At 33.0% G+C, this 13,186-nt stretch overlaps 1 long non-coding RNA gene across 1 annotated transcript; it reads left to right on the top strand.

The window, feature by feature from the left end:
- The first annotated feature begins 5,197 nt into the window (after window positions 1-5,197).
- On the top strand, window positions 5,198-12,820 carry LOC132756255 (uncharacterized). Its single transcript, XR_009629306.1, has 4 exons — window positions 5,198-5,929; window positions 6,413-6,505; window positions 7,178-7,365; window positions 7,969-12,820. It is a non-coding gene; the product is annotated as an uncharacterized LOC132756255 (long non-coding RNA).
- Window positions 12,821-13,186: the final 366 nt, after the last annotated feature.

Genomic DNA, 13,186 nt, shown 5'->3' with positions numbered 1-13,186 from the left:
CATACATTACAAAGTTATGATTTCCTTTTTCAAAACCCTAACCTGCTGAAAGCGAGTCCGGTATAGAGCTAGGCCAGCCTGTAATTTCGGGCAGTCGGATATGGTGCATGATTGCATCTGCGCGACTACTGTCGTCTGCTAGGATTGTTCCCGCAATTTCCTGCTTTACGTCTGCTCAATGATCAATAAACATTTTTTTACCATCAATCGAACAAAAGTCTGAAATATATAGTGGTAATATTTAGAAATATACAATTTTATCTAGTTTTGTCTTTCAAAAGTAATCCAGTAATGTTTTCTTACGCCATCTGAAAACCAACGAAAAAACAAAGAACAATAATATTATACTAGTCTAAAATGTCGCATTCTGCATCTAAAATAATCAGTATATATAATTGTTAAAAATGTCGCATTCAACACCCAAATATCATTATTAGAAATGTCACGTTCTAAATCTAAAAGAACCAATGTTATCCTTAATATATTGTCGCGTTCTCCGCCTATAAATATTAATATAATTATCAAAAATATCATTACTCATATTAAACATCAATATAATTATACAAAATTGGGTATTGTACAGCTAAAAATTCAATATAACTATAAATGTCTCCCATTTCTAATGAAATTGATATAACTATTTGAAATGATGAATAATAATAATTCGACTAGTACATGTATAACAAAATCCAAAATTTTCAAATCGATCACAATGTACCAGCAAAGAATCAACTGTCTTATCGACCACCAATTCCCAAACTATTCAGAAATAAGGCCTGAATTTTCGACAAAGAAAAACTACCATAACACACAAATGACATTAACAACTCCAACAAAGACAAAGAAAAACTACCATAACACACAAATGACATTAACAACTCCAACAAAGACAAAGAAAAACTACCATAACACACATAAACAACTCCCACAAAGAGACAAACTAAAACACCGAACCCAAATCGAATAACCCCAATCACACACCAACTCCAAAAATTTGAGAAAGAAACCAAAACAACCAAAATCGATATAAACAATTCACACAAAATATCGTCAAAATACATAAACATAAAACATAGTTTTCAATTTTGACAAAAAAAATCTTCGTTTCTAAACTATAATTTTGTAATTCTACGCAATTTCAGTTACTGACATAATACCATTTACATGTATATATGTATATCAAATTTCTTATAATGTCAAATTTCCAAATGTAAATTGAATTAAATAAGTATGCTGTTTTTACGTTTTTACGATAGTTCAGTTGGTAAGACCACTGACTGTCACTCCTGAGGTTCCGGGTTCGATCCTGGGTAACACCCTTGGGATTTTTCAGAAACACGTTCAGGGTTTCCCACCTAACTAGAGGTTTACTGGTACGAAACCCAGATAATCATCGCATGTATCAGTGCTATACACTGGGCATGTAAAAGAACCTAGGAATCTATTCAATAAGAGCTAGGGACTGGTTCCCGGATTTCCTTGTATCTCATAGCTATCTCTGCAGTCTGCTGAGGTAAGGACCCCACTGGAAATAAGTGCTTGCACTTTCGTAGGTTATCCTTGACCGCCCGGTCTAAAAAAATCAATCAATCAATTTAAAAAAATACGTTGCATAATGTGTGCTGTCCTTGTTTCATAAGCATGGCCCGATATAGTATGATTACTGGCAAGTTCATTGGTTCCTTTTGAAATTTCATCTTCTGAAACTGATAAAACTTACGAAGAAAAGTTAAAACTCATTTGCCTAAAAATAACTAGTTTCTAAAAAAAAGCTAGTTTCTATAAATAACTAGATTTACCTGATTACTGCTCACTACCTTGAACAACGTCATTTCATCATCATTGTTACACCAATGGACGTCCTCATCAACATTACCATAAACAACAACATTGTCATCAACATGGCCATCATTTTCACATATCACACGTCAATCATCCGTGTCAATACTTTGTTAGACCTCATATGCCAACTATCAATTATTCATATCTGTATTTTGTTTTATATCATAAGCCAATTACCTATGACAAAGTTTTGTTAAAAAATCATATGTTAGCTATTGTATTATCTGGTTTTTCAACATGTGACTTTTGAGTATAGAAGGAAATAAATAAAATTATTGTTATAACCATCCTTTAAAACAGAAAAGAATCCTACAGTAAGAGAATCATCACATGTACATGTACTAATTATTTACAATAATAAATAATATAGTGCCACAGTTAAAAAAAACACAACATATTGTAATTATGCGTTACGATTTATATTTAACTCCTACACTGCTGAAACCAGTAATCTGCCCTTAGAGCCAGGACATCACGCGCATCAGACTCTATACTGGTGTAAGCTTTTGGTTTCGAAATCCCTTTAACTTCGAATGGAATGTTCCAATGCAATGCTGGACAAAACGATTACACACAACCAGTAAAGTGGCATTTAGTGATACTTATGATTAATGTTAATTTATAATTAAAGTCATTATTCATGGAAAATTTAACTTTGTGTCAAACAAATTGTACCTACGAAAAATATTTGATATTTTACAAGTTTTATGTGATACAATAACATTTCCTGGATTTTCTTTGAAATATTTACAATTTTTTCCTTTAAAAAACAGCAACGCTTTCCCGGTTTTCCTGTGTAATAATATTACGTTTCGGCTATATAGTTTTAATAAAATATAAAATAACTTACATTTTTTATTGATACTTAGTTCTTCGACGTCCTAAAAATAGAAACAATTCCAAACCTCCCATACTTTCGTTTCCGTCACATCCCTCTCACAAACTTCACGCAAATGTACACTTGCATTTTTTATTGACACTTAGTTCTTCGACGTCCTAAAATAAAAGAAACAATTCCAAACCTCCCAATAATTTCGTTTCCGTCATATCCCTCTCACAAACTTCACGCAAATGTAGCTAACAGTAAAGTGCATGGGAAATCACTCGACCATGAATCTTGAGCGCTCGGGGACAATCTTGTATGTTTAACCCCTGATTGATTCTCACCAAAAAAACTTTACTAAACAAATCCGTTAAAGACGCTAGCAAAACATTTTCTGATCTCTTTTCAGTCACACGATTTAATTTGCTATGTATTTATATAAAGCTATTGTTCCCCGCCTGGATTATTCGGAAGGACCAAAAAGTTAACGTGATTGGCACACCATCAAGTGACATGCGCGAAACAGTTTTTATGCGTTTTTCGAGCATTAAGACGCATGAACAATTGAAAGTGGTATCAAAATGAAATATTGAAAGAAGCTGGGACCTTAAAGTTAAAAACGGTTTATAATAAATAAGTTTGTTAAGGTATTTAATTAAAGGAGCTCCACTGAGGTCCTAAAACATAAATCTGACGATCCAAACAAATAATAAACGTGCAGTAACAGCGCGTGGTCACGAGACTCTATCCGTTAAGGCAACTTTCCTCACTGTTTATGTATACCTGCGTGCGTGGTTTTTATGCAAGAATATACGTAAATGCCTGTCTTACACTTGCATGATGCGGTTTTTATGCAAGACTAGTAAATCAATGCCATAGCTATCTGTGTCAATGGAAATGGGAATGGAATAACAGAAAACAAATAAAAGTTTTATTTAGGCGATTAATAAATGCCAAAGCCAGTGAAGTGACATATAAAAAACCTTCTTCATTTGCATACTTCAACAACATTAGAAACAAAATGACAAATTATCACAATATATCGTATTTACTTCCACATAGCCTGTGATTTATTTTGCAAAAAGAGGGCGAGAGAACGAAAAATCAAATACTATCTAACTTTGCTTTTAAAAAGATTGTATTTATTCCAAATGGCTAGTCGCCGGTTATTTTAATACCAGCTTGCACGCGTATAAAATATACTTGTCTTACCCATAAAATAAAGTAAATATTCAGAATATCTTATATCTTTTATTTATTAGTTCCTGTGTTGTTGTTGATTTTACTGCTGCTTTTTCTGCTATTTCTGCTTCTGCTTTTTCTGCTGCTGCTGCTGCTGTTGTTTTTTGTTGTTTGGTGTTGTTGTTGTTGTTGTCGTCGTCGTAGGTGGTGGTGGTGTTGCAAGTTTTCATTTATGCTCAGTTTATGATGTTCATAGTGCGAATAATGATCAGTGAACAAAATCATGGTGTGAGAATTTTCTGTGAAACGTTTACGTCTACCGAGAAGTGTTGAATGCGTGGGCGGTGGAGTATTGATCCGTGTATTATGCTCATGGCAGAATCAATAATAATTTGAGAGGTTACTTACGGTCAGTTTATGGTGCTAAAAGCTCTCAGAAATACCTCAGAAACGATTTTTTTTCTTCCTAAAAACAGGCAAACATGAGTTTTATAATGGTTAAGTTTTAGAGCATGTTAGAGATAAATGTTTCTATCTGACAAATGTAGCGGTAAACATAAAATACTTTGTCATAAAAGAAACAAAATGTAAATAAAGCACTGTTTTGACTTCCATACAAAATACTTAATCACTATAACACTTGTACTTATTGCTAAAATCAACATAAGTAAAAGATAGTTCAAGTAATTTGCTTATAAGTCGCTTTTTAGAAACTAACTAGACATCACTCGAATTCACCAAAACTCTGCCATTTTATGATTAAATATTAAGCCATTTTTCTATCTGTTTATGTCACCAAATGAAGCTTAACGCCCCTTTAAAACAATAGATTCTCAGAAATACCAGAAACTAACTAGACATCACTCGAATTCACCAAAACTCTGGTCATTTTATTATTAAATATTAAGCCATTTTCCATCTGTTTATGTCACAAAATTCACAAATGTTTGAATAAGATAACCACAAATTTATTTGTTTCCAATGCAAATAATATCCATTACATGTCACTTCATATTTCTTACTTATGTATGATAGTTAGTCTATAAGGTTATCAATAAGGAAATATTTTCAAACATATCACCATTCAAGCAGAAGGTTTTGACATGGGAACTATACCACGGAAATACTTTAGATTTCTTGATATGTCCGCATCATGATTCTTCTTACAATATTTTGAATTGATACATTAAAACTTGTAAGAATAAAAAAATAATGGTTAACCTGCTTGTTATTCGTTTCTTTATTTAAAAAAGTTTTTCTTTATTTTGTTATTTTTGGAAGGAAATTTTTTCAAAAAAAAATTTCCTTTCTATATTATCGGTCTGCCTATATTGAAAAAGAACGAACAACACCTAATTGAAGTCTGTTTAAGCTCAATAGAAAATAAGTAGTTAATGCGACCAAGAAAGTAGTGCAGCAGAACTATATGTATACTTTCAAACGTGGATGACTTGAAGAAAAAGCTGATGTTCAAAAAAACTTGAAATGATGATATTCAATGTTAGCTTACATCAATGGAACATAATCTTAAACGTGTACGGAAAAAAAACATCAGTATTATTACGCATTAGGCCAAAGAAAAGTTTGTGTCCATGTACCTATGTACAATAAATTGAATATAAATAAGGTGTAATTTTGTAGCAGAGATGCTGAAAAGTTCACATATATAAGTCAACCGAAGGGAAATGAAAGTATTTATTGTATATATTTAGCAATTTATTGAATAGCATTTTATGCCACCGCTGATTTTTTTACGTCGATAACTCAAGAGGAAACTATGTGGCCTTAAAAAGGCGTTCTGTACTGTACTATTTTCGCAAAAAATGGTTCGCAAACTATCATAGCTTAGAATCAAAGCGTTTGAAACAAAAATATTATTATATAAATAATAAAAAACAAGATTACAATACAAGTCTTTCAAAAGTATTCTGGAATTAACGGATGCAATTTGGTAAAACTTGGTGTTGACTAATAAGAAGTAGGGCACACCCGCCATTGTTCGGACCATCGACAGAATAACGTTCGTGTTTTTGAGATTTCTCCATCCAAGACATAGATTTGCTGATGAATAACATCGCAAAGGTTTGTGGAAATGCTTTTATTTCTTTGTTCAAAATCGTTTTGTGTTTGCAGATGTTAATTTGTTAGACAAGTGAAATTAGGTCAAGGATTGTTTACATTATTGAATTTACAGGTAAACTCGGCCCTATACCAACTCGGGACAGGTCAACTCGGCCCTCTATTAAAACCATATATTAGGATATAGATTGTTTAGTTAATAACATATTGTTTGAAATTATCTTTAAGATAAATAATCTTTAAGATTAGGAGAAAATATATATATGTTCATTCTTTGTAAAAAATTATGTTAGAAGACTTGCAAGTTACCGACTTTATCATTGCATTTATTTATTATTGAAAAAATGCTGAACAGCTAGTCTCAACAGTGTTTATAGGCTAGAATTTTCAGTTTGCATTAGGGCCAAAATTATTAAATATATTGTAAGTCATGACGGCTTTCCCATTGCTGTCATCAAACTTTAACCTTGTTCATAACTTTTTCAGATCTTGGTGTATTGTCTTCATACTTGGCCACAACAACCCTTCAAATAATCCAGACTAAACTAAATTAGCTTGACCACCATATTAACATTCAAGGTATATGTCTAAATCTTCTTGATTTTTGCTATTAGTGGCTATAACTTTGTTATTTTTGAATGGATTGTCTTCAAACTTGAACAACAATCTTTCAAGATAGGACCTGACTCACTCATAAATGTCCTTGAAGCTTTTGTGATCAGAAGTTGTACAGAATAATACAAACCCAGAGCAATTTCATTCACTTGGTTTTGCAACTTCTGAGAAAATGGATTTTAAAGATAGTTGTTTTCTTGAAATTTCAGGACAGTATAGTAAATAGTAAAGACATTTAATACATACTGTATATACACTATAATTACTATAGTATACTATAAAAATCTTTATGCTTGGACAATTTTGAACAAATTGTTTCTTAAACAGTGTAAGAAATTAGGATTTGAATCGACTAGGCTGGTCGGACTACTAGATTGGAATATTCACTTGCCCAAAAGACATTTCACTAGCACGATTCATTTGTTCAAAACAGTTGTTTATATTGCCTCTGAAAATACAGTAGCTTGGTCGGGCTTGTTACTGTGAAAAGTTGATAGCCCGAGGAGAAATTTAGTAGTCGGGCTCTCGGACTACTGCTAATTTCGAACACTGCTTAAATTATTGATTTGATATCAACTAACATAATTATTGGGATACTATATGTATATCTAATAATAATTATATTTTATGTTTCAGAAGTTCGGCCTACATGTCAGATTTATGAATGTGAACAGCAGGATATCGATTTTAAGGATGCTTTAGGGTCAATGACAATGAAATCACGAGAGATAAAGGCTAAAATGTGAGACTGTAAATCTGACTAACCTTGAAGTGAACAAATGGAAAAAATGTTTCTTTCAATAGCATGGGCTTTTAAGGAAGAGGTACATGATTATTTAGAAGTATTTGTATATGATATTTCTTAATTATTATATTCTAATTGCTTTTTTTTCTTGATTTGTTTAAAGGCTGACACAGGACAGTTTATTTTAAGTCGGTGAGCTTCGGTCACTGGATAGACTATTGTCACAAAAAGCCAAATTTATAAAAAAGAATTACAGTGTATTTAAATATCTTTTACAAGAAATTAGGAACAAAATTAATAGCAAGAACAATAATTGTGACATGTAACATGTATTTAGGAATTCAGCTTTCTTTTCCTTTTTACCTCAGGACAATTCACATTAAAATATTGAATATTCACAGTAAGCAGTGTTAGCACTCCGACTTATCTGACATATATGATCATTTTATCATCACTTAGCTGTCTATAGCTTATCAGAATCACTCACATTTATGAATTTAAATAATTTTGAAAAAATTGCTGCTTAGCAAATAGATAAAATACTTGGGGTGTCTGTGACTGATTGGTTTAGTTTCTTGACTTTAAACCTTTAAGCCTTTCACTGCTGTAAGTTCGAGCTCGGCAAGGGTTTACAAGTGGAATTTTAACTTTGCAATTAACTTTTTCTAAACAAATATTTCAGGAAACAGAGGCGCTTATATGATAGAACAGTAAAAGCAGGAGTGATAATGAAAGATACATGTAGATGTGTCTTCATGTCGGAAACACTAAAGAAATAGAAATATTGTGGTTTTATAAAACTTAAATGAAATTGGAATACCAGGAGACTGCCTGCCCTTTGCAATGTTGGATAAAGAGTTCTTAGATGTGATGTCGAAAGCCTCATGAAGCCCATGACTTAATCTAATTAGAAAAAGAAATGACATTGAAGAGAAAACTAGTCACCAGTCTTTCACCAAGAACTAGAGATAACTTTCCAATATTTGAAATATCATAATATGAGCCGCGTCATGACAAAACCAACATAGCATGTTTGCGACCAGCATGGATCCGAACCCGCCTGTGCCTCCGCGTAGTCTGATCAGGATCCATGCTGTTCGCCATCAGTTTTTCTACTTGTAATAGAGTTTGTAAGCAAACAGCATGGATCCTGATCAGACTGCGTGGATGTGCAGGCTGGTCTAGATCAATGCTGGTCGCAAACCCATTATGTTGGTTTTGTCATGGCGCGGCTCATATGTATAGAACTTTATTGAGCCACCAGTTTTCACCAGGAAAATAAGATCACTTAACTATTTTTAGCTCACCTGTCACAAAGTGACAGGGTGAGCTTTTTTGATCGCTTTTCGTCTGGCGTCCTTCCGTAAACTTTTACTTAAAATGACATCTCCTCATAAACCACTAAGCCAATTTCATCCAAACTTCACAGGAATGTTTCTTTGGTGGTCACCTCTAAATATTGTTCATAGAACGCTGGTTGCCATGGCAACCAAAAGAAAAAAACTTAAAGTATCTTCTTTTAAAGAACCCAAAGAGCTAGAGCTTAGACAAAGTATCTTCTTTTAAAGGTATGAAACATCTTCTAGTGAGTGTCTACCAAGTTTGTTCAAATAAAAGCCCTGGGGGTCAAAATTGGCCCCTCCCCAGGGGTCATTGAATTTCCCTATATGCATATAGTAAAAACTTAAAAATCTTCTTTGAAAAAACCAAAATAGCTAGAGTTTAGATATTAAGCATGAAACATCTTCTGGTAAGTGTGTACAAGGTTTGTTCAAATAAAAGCCCTGGGGTCAAAACTGGCCCCGCCCCAGGGGTTTCATTGTTTCTAACTATTTGTGTAAAGTAAAAACTTAAAAAATCTTCTTTTAAAAAACCCAATGAACTAGAGCCTAGATGTTTAGCATGAAACATCTTATGGTGTCAACCAAGTTTGTTCAAATTTAAGCCCTTGTATAAAAATTGGCCATGCCGGGGTGGGGGGTGGTGCAGAGGTCTTTGTTTTACATTATATGTGTGTAGTAAAAACTTAACATCATGAAACATCTTCTAACGGGTGTCTTACAAGTTTGGTCAAATAAAAGCCTGGGGTTTAAACTGGCCCCGCTCCAGGGGCCTATATATACATGGCCCTCTTGTTGAAATATGTATGAACAAATCTTTATCAACTTCAAGCTTTTATTGAAGGAATTTGAAATAACTTGGCACAAATGATTGTTATAATAAGACAATGAGTCATGTCAACAACCAGACCCCTACCTCCAGGGTCAAGGTCGCACTTGCTCATTCAAGGTCAACATTGTCTATTTGAAAGTATATCTCGTGTCCGGTCTATAACTTTCCTATCTCTAAAGGGATTTTGTAAATACTTGCCACAATTGCTCACAATAATGAGAAGATGTGTCATGCTCAACAACAGGTCACCTGCCTCCAAGGTCAAGGTCACACTTGGAGGTCAAATATTAGCACAGCCTGTTACAGGGTATATTTCGTGTCCGGTCCATAACTTTGTCATTTATTGAAGGAATTTGAAATAACTTGGCACAAATGTTTGTTATAATAAGACGATGATGTGCAACAACCAGACCCCTACCTTCAGGGTCAAGGTCACACTTGCTCATTCAAGGTCAACATTGTCCATTTGAGGGTATATCTCGTGTCCAGTCTATACCTTTCTTATCTTTGAAGGGATTTTGTACATACTTGCCACAATTGTTCACAACAATGAGATGATGTGTCATGCGCAACAATCGGTCACCAACCTACAAGGTCAAGGTCACACTTGGAGGTCTAAGATTAACATAGCCTGTTATAGGGTATTTTTTTGTCAGGTCCATAACTTTTTTGTATATCAAAGGATTTTGAAAAAACTTGGCACAAATATTCACTATAATAAGACAATGTGTCATGCGCATCACCTGCATCCCTACCTCCAAGGTCAGGGTCACATTTCGAGGTAAAAAATTAACATTGTTTTTTTAAAGGGTATATATTGTGTCTAATGTAGAACTTCTTCATAGTTCAAGGGATTTTAAAATAACTTGGCACAAATAGTCACAATAATAAGACGATATGTCAGTTACAACACCTGCACCCCTGCCTCCAAGGTCAAGGTCACACTTAGAGGTATAAAGGTAACAAAGTCTGTTATATGGTATATTTTATGCTTCGTCCATAACTTCTTCATAGATGAAGGGATTTGGAAAATACTTGGCACAAGTAGTCACAATGATAAGATGATATGTCATGCACAACACCTGCACCCCTACCTCCAAGGTCAAGGTCACACTAAGAGGTCAAAGCAGGGATTTTTTCCAGGATTTTGGGAACATAACCCATAGTGCCATACCCATGCAACTGGGAATTTCAGCGATATTTTGTTAAAATTGGGAAAAAATGCATGACTGAAAGTTTGCAGTGATTAAATGTATGCAAGCAATCACTGCCTAGGATGGCTTCTTCAAACATTTAAACACTATTACAGTAAAGAAGCCCTTATTTTCAAAGATTTTAGAATTCTTTATTCAATATTTATATTTTTTGTAACTTTCAATTGGGAATATTTTCCTTTGGATTGGGAAAATAATATACTATTTTCAATTGGGAATATGTCCCAATAACGGCTATAAAATAAGCCAAAAAAATCCCTGCAAAGCTTAACATGATACATTTTGAAATTCAGTATTTCATTTTATTTCTTTAATAAATTTATTGTTGCATTTGCAGATCTAGCATTGATCATAATTTTGGACTGAAAATCCTTAGATCCCTGCCTCAATCTTTTGAAATAGCACAATATTTTGCTTCATATAAAACTTCCCTGAGGCGGGGGATGTTGGTATCTCTGTTACAAATTCTTGTTTATTTTACCAACAAGTGTTCACTTTCAAACTTTTGATCATTGTATTTTTTGTACTACCTTTTGTATAATGTTGTATTTTATTTATGTTCTTATTTTAAGATTAGCATGGCCAACTCATGAAAGTCCAAATGATGGTCAACTTTTTTTATGTTTTTTTTGTTGTTGTTTTTTTTTTTAACATTATTTACTTTATTTTTACAGTGTTCCTCTGAATCATACATTCTGTTTTAGTTAAACATGCACTTCTTGTTACTTATTTTCCCATACTTCATATTACATTGATCACGGTTTGATGTGATGGCTCATAAAATTATAAAAATATCATTTCTTTGTACTTTACCTAGTAAAATATGAAAACAGAAATGCTCTTGTAAGCTAACCTGTTCTATGTTTATATGCCCATGCAATTTAAAGAATGGTGACAGGGCATTAAGTGTTACCCTGTCTGTCAGTCCGGTCAGTATGTGAAATTTCCACTGAAATTTTAGTTTCCAACCAATAAGATTTGTACACCTTTTAAGGATTCAATTTATAACTGGTATATTCAACAATATATCAAAACACAGGTCAATTATGATTTCAGTTACATTCCACAAAATTTATACAACATTATGCCTTCCTTACCAAATCATATGCAAAAAATTGATTTATAACTGATAATATTTGAATGCTTTTGAAATCTATAAAGATTTTTCATATAGTTCTGGACAAAATTTAACAGTCTTTAGTGAGTTGGAGTAGTATGAAAAATCAGGTGTCTGTAAATCAAGGTCACTACTTTGGATCAAAAGTCAAATAATACTTTAAAACATGAGAGTATATTTCTATATACATGGCTGGATTTACATAACATTTATCACAAATGTTCACTTACGTATACATCTTTCTCCCCAATCTGAAGCTTTAAGGTTCAGTTCTGAATAATGGCAACAGGCTTGATATATGCTGCCAGTGGGCTTGTCTAATTATGTACATATTTTGATTACCCACTCAATATAAGCATTGTTCTTAACGCAGGCATTCAAGTCCTATGGGCACATTTCTACTTTTGACTATATTTTGTTGTATAATGTAAGTCTTGTATGTAAAAAATCCTTAAAACAGCACCTCCTATATTACTGGCCGTTTGCATTAAAGCTTCTTTCATTCAGATTATTATAACTTGTGTCACGTCAATATGTACCAATAATTTAAAGGGACTTAGTCCATTGAGGTTTAAAAGCCTAAAACATAACATTTGAATTTCTACAGAAATGAGCCGGGGCACTTGATACAGAAATATATGCACAGATAGTGAAGAAATATACTTTGAAATAAATTGAAAATCAATTTTTTTATGCTTTTCTCAGCCTGATCTGCGTGAAATGTGTTTAAATGCTTTCATTTTGGGTCACTTTTTTACAATTTGAATAATTATTCTTGAAAAAGGAAGTGCGCAAATGATCTGAAATTTTTCTCAAAGATTAGTGGTCAAAACATACATCAAGTGGTACATTAATCTAGAAAAATAAATTTCAGTCTCATCATGTCAAAAAACCTCAGTGGAGTTCCTTTTACACATTTTATCTGACAAACTAAATTTCATTATCTCCATATATTTAATCATTTATTTTTTATATCACATATATTTTTACTTTTATGCAAGTTTTGACAATAAAAGTTTATTTTAAATCATTGTTCTTTGTTTTGCTATGACTTTAACAGCATGTACATCATTTTCATACTAAAACACAATTAGTTATGTTTGAACTTACAAATGTAAGCACATGATGAGCTTTTCTTGTCCTTGAGTCTCTTCATTAACTATGATTAAATAATGCTTATGGCATGGTCTTGAATTCTTATGAAGTAGTTATATAAGTCATGGCCGATTTAGGTCAAACTGAGTGGTTCTTTGTGTTCATAATGCAGTAGTATTATTTATTAATTCACTTATTACTATATTAGTAACAGAATTGCCTATGATTTCAACTGATTATGAGTGTCACAACTTATGGGTTTGAGGCCCTGGGCCAAGAACTAGTTATCAGCCCACTGAACA

The sequence above is a fragment of the Ruditapes philippinarum genome, unplaced genomic scaffold (assembly GCF_026571515.1).
Source record: "Ruditapes philippinarum isolate M1 unplaced genomic scaffold, ASM2657151v2 ctg7519_1_1_1_1, whole genome shotgun sequence".
NCBI lineage: Eukaryota > Metazoa > Mollusca > Bivalvia > Venerida > Veneridae > Ruditapes > Ruditapes philippinarum.
The sequence above is the reverse complement of the archived record's forward strand: the minus strand, read 5'-3'. Positions and strand labels throughout refer to the sequence as shown.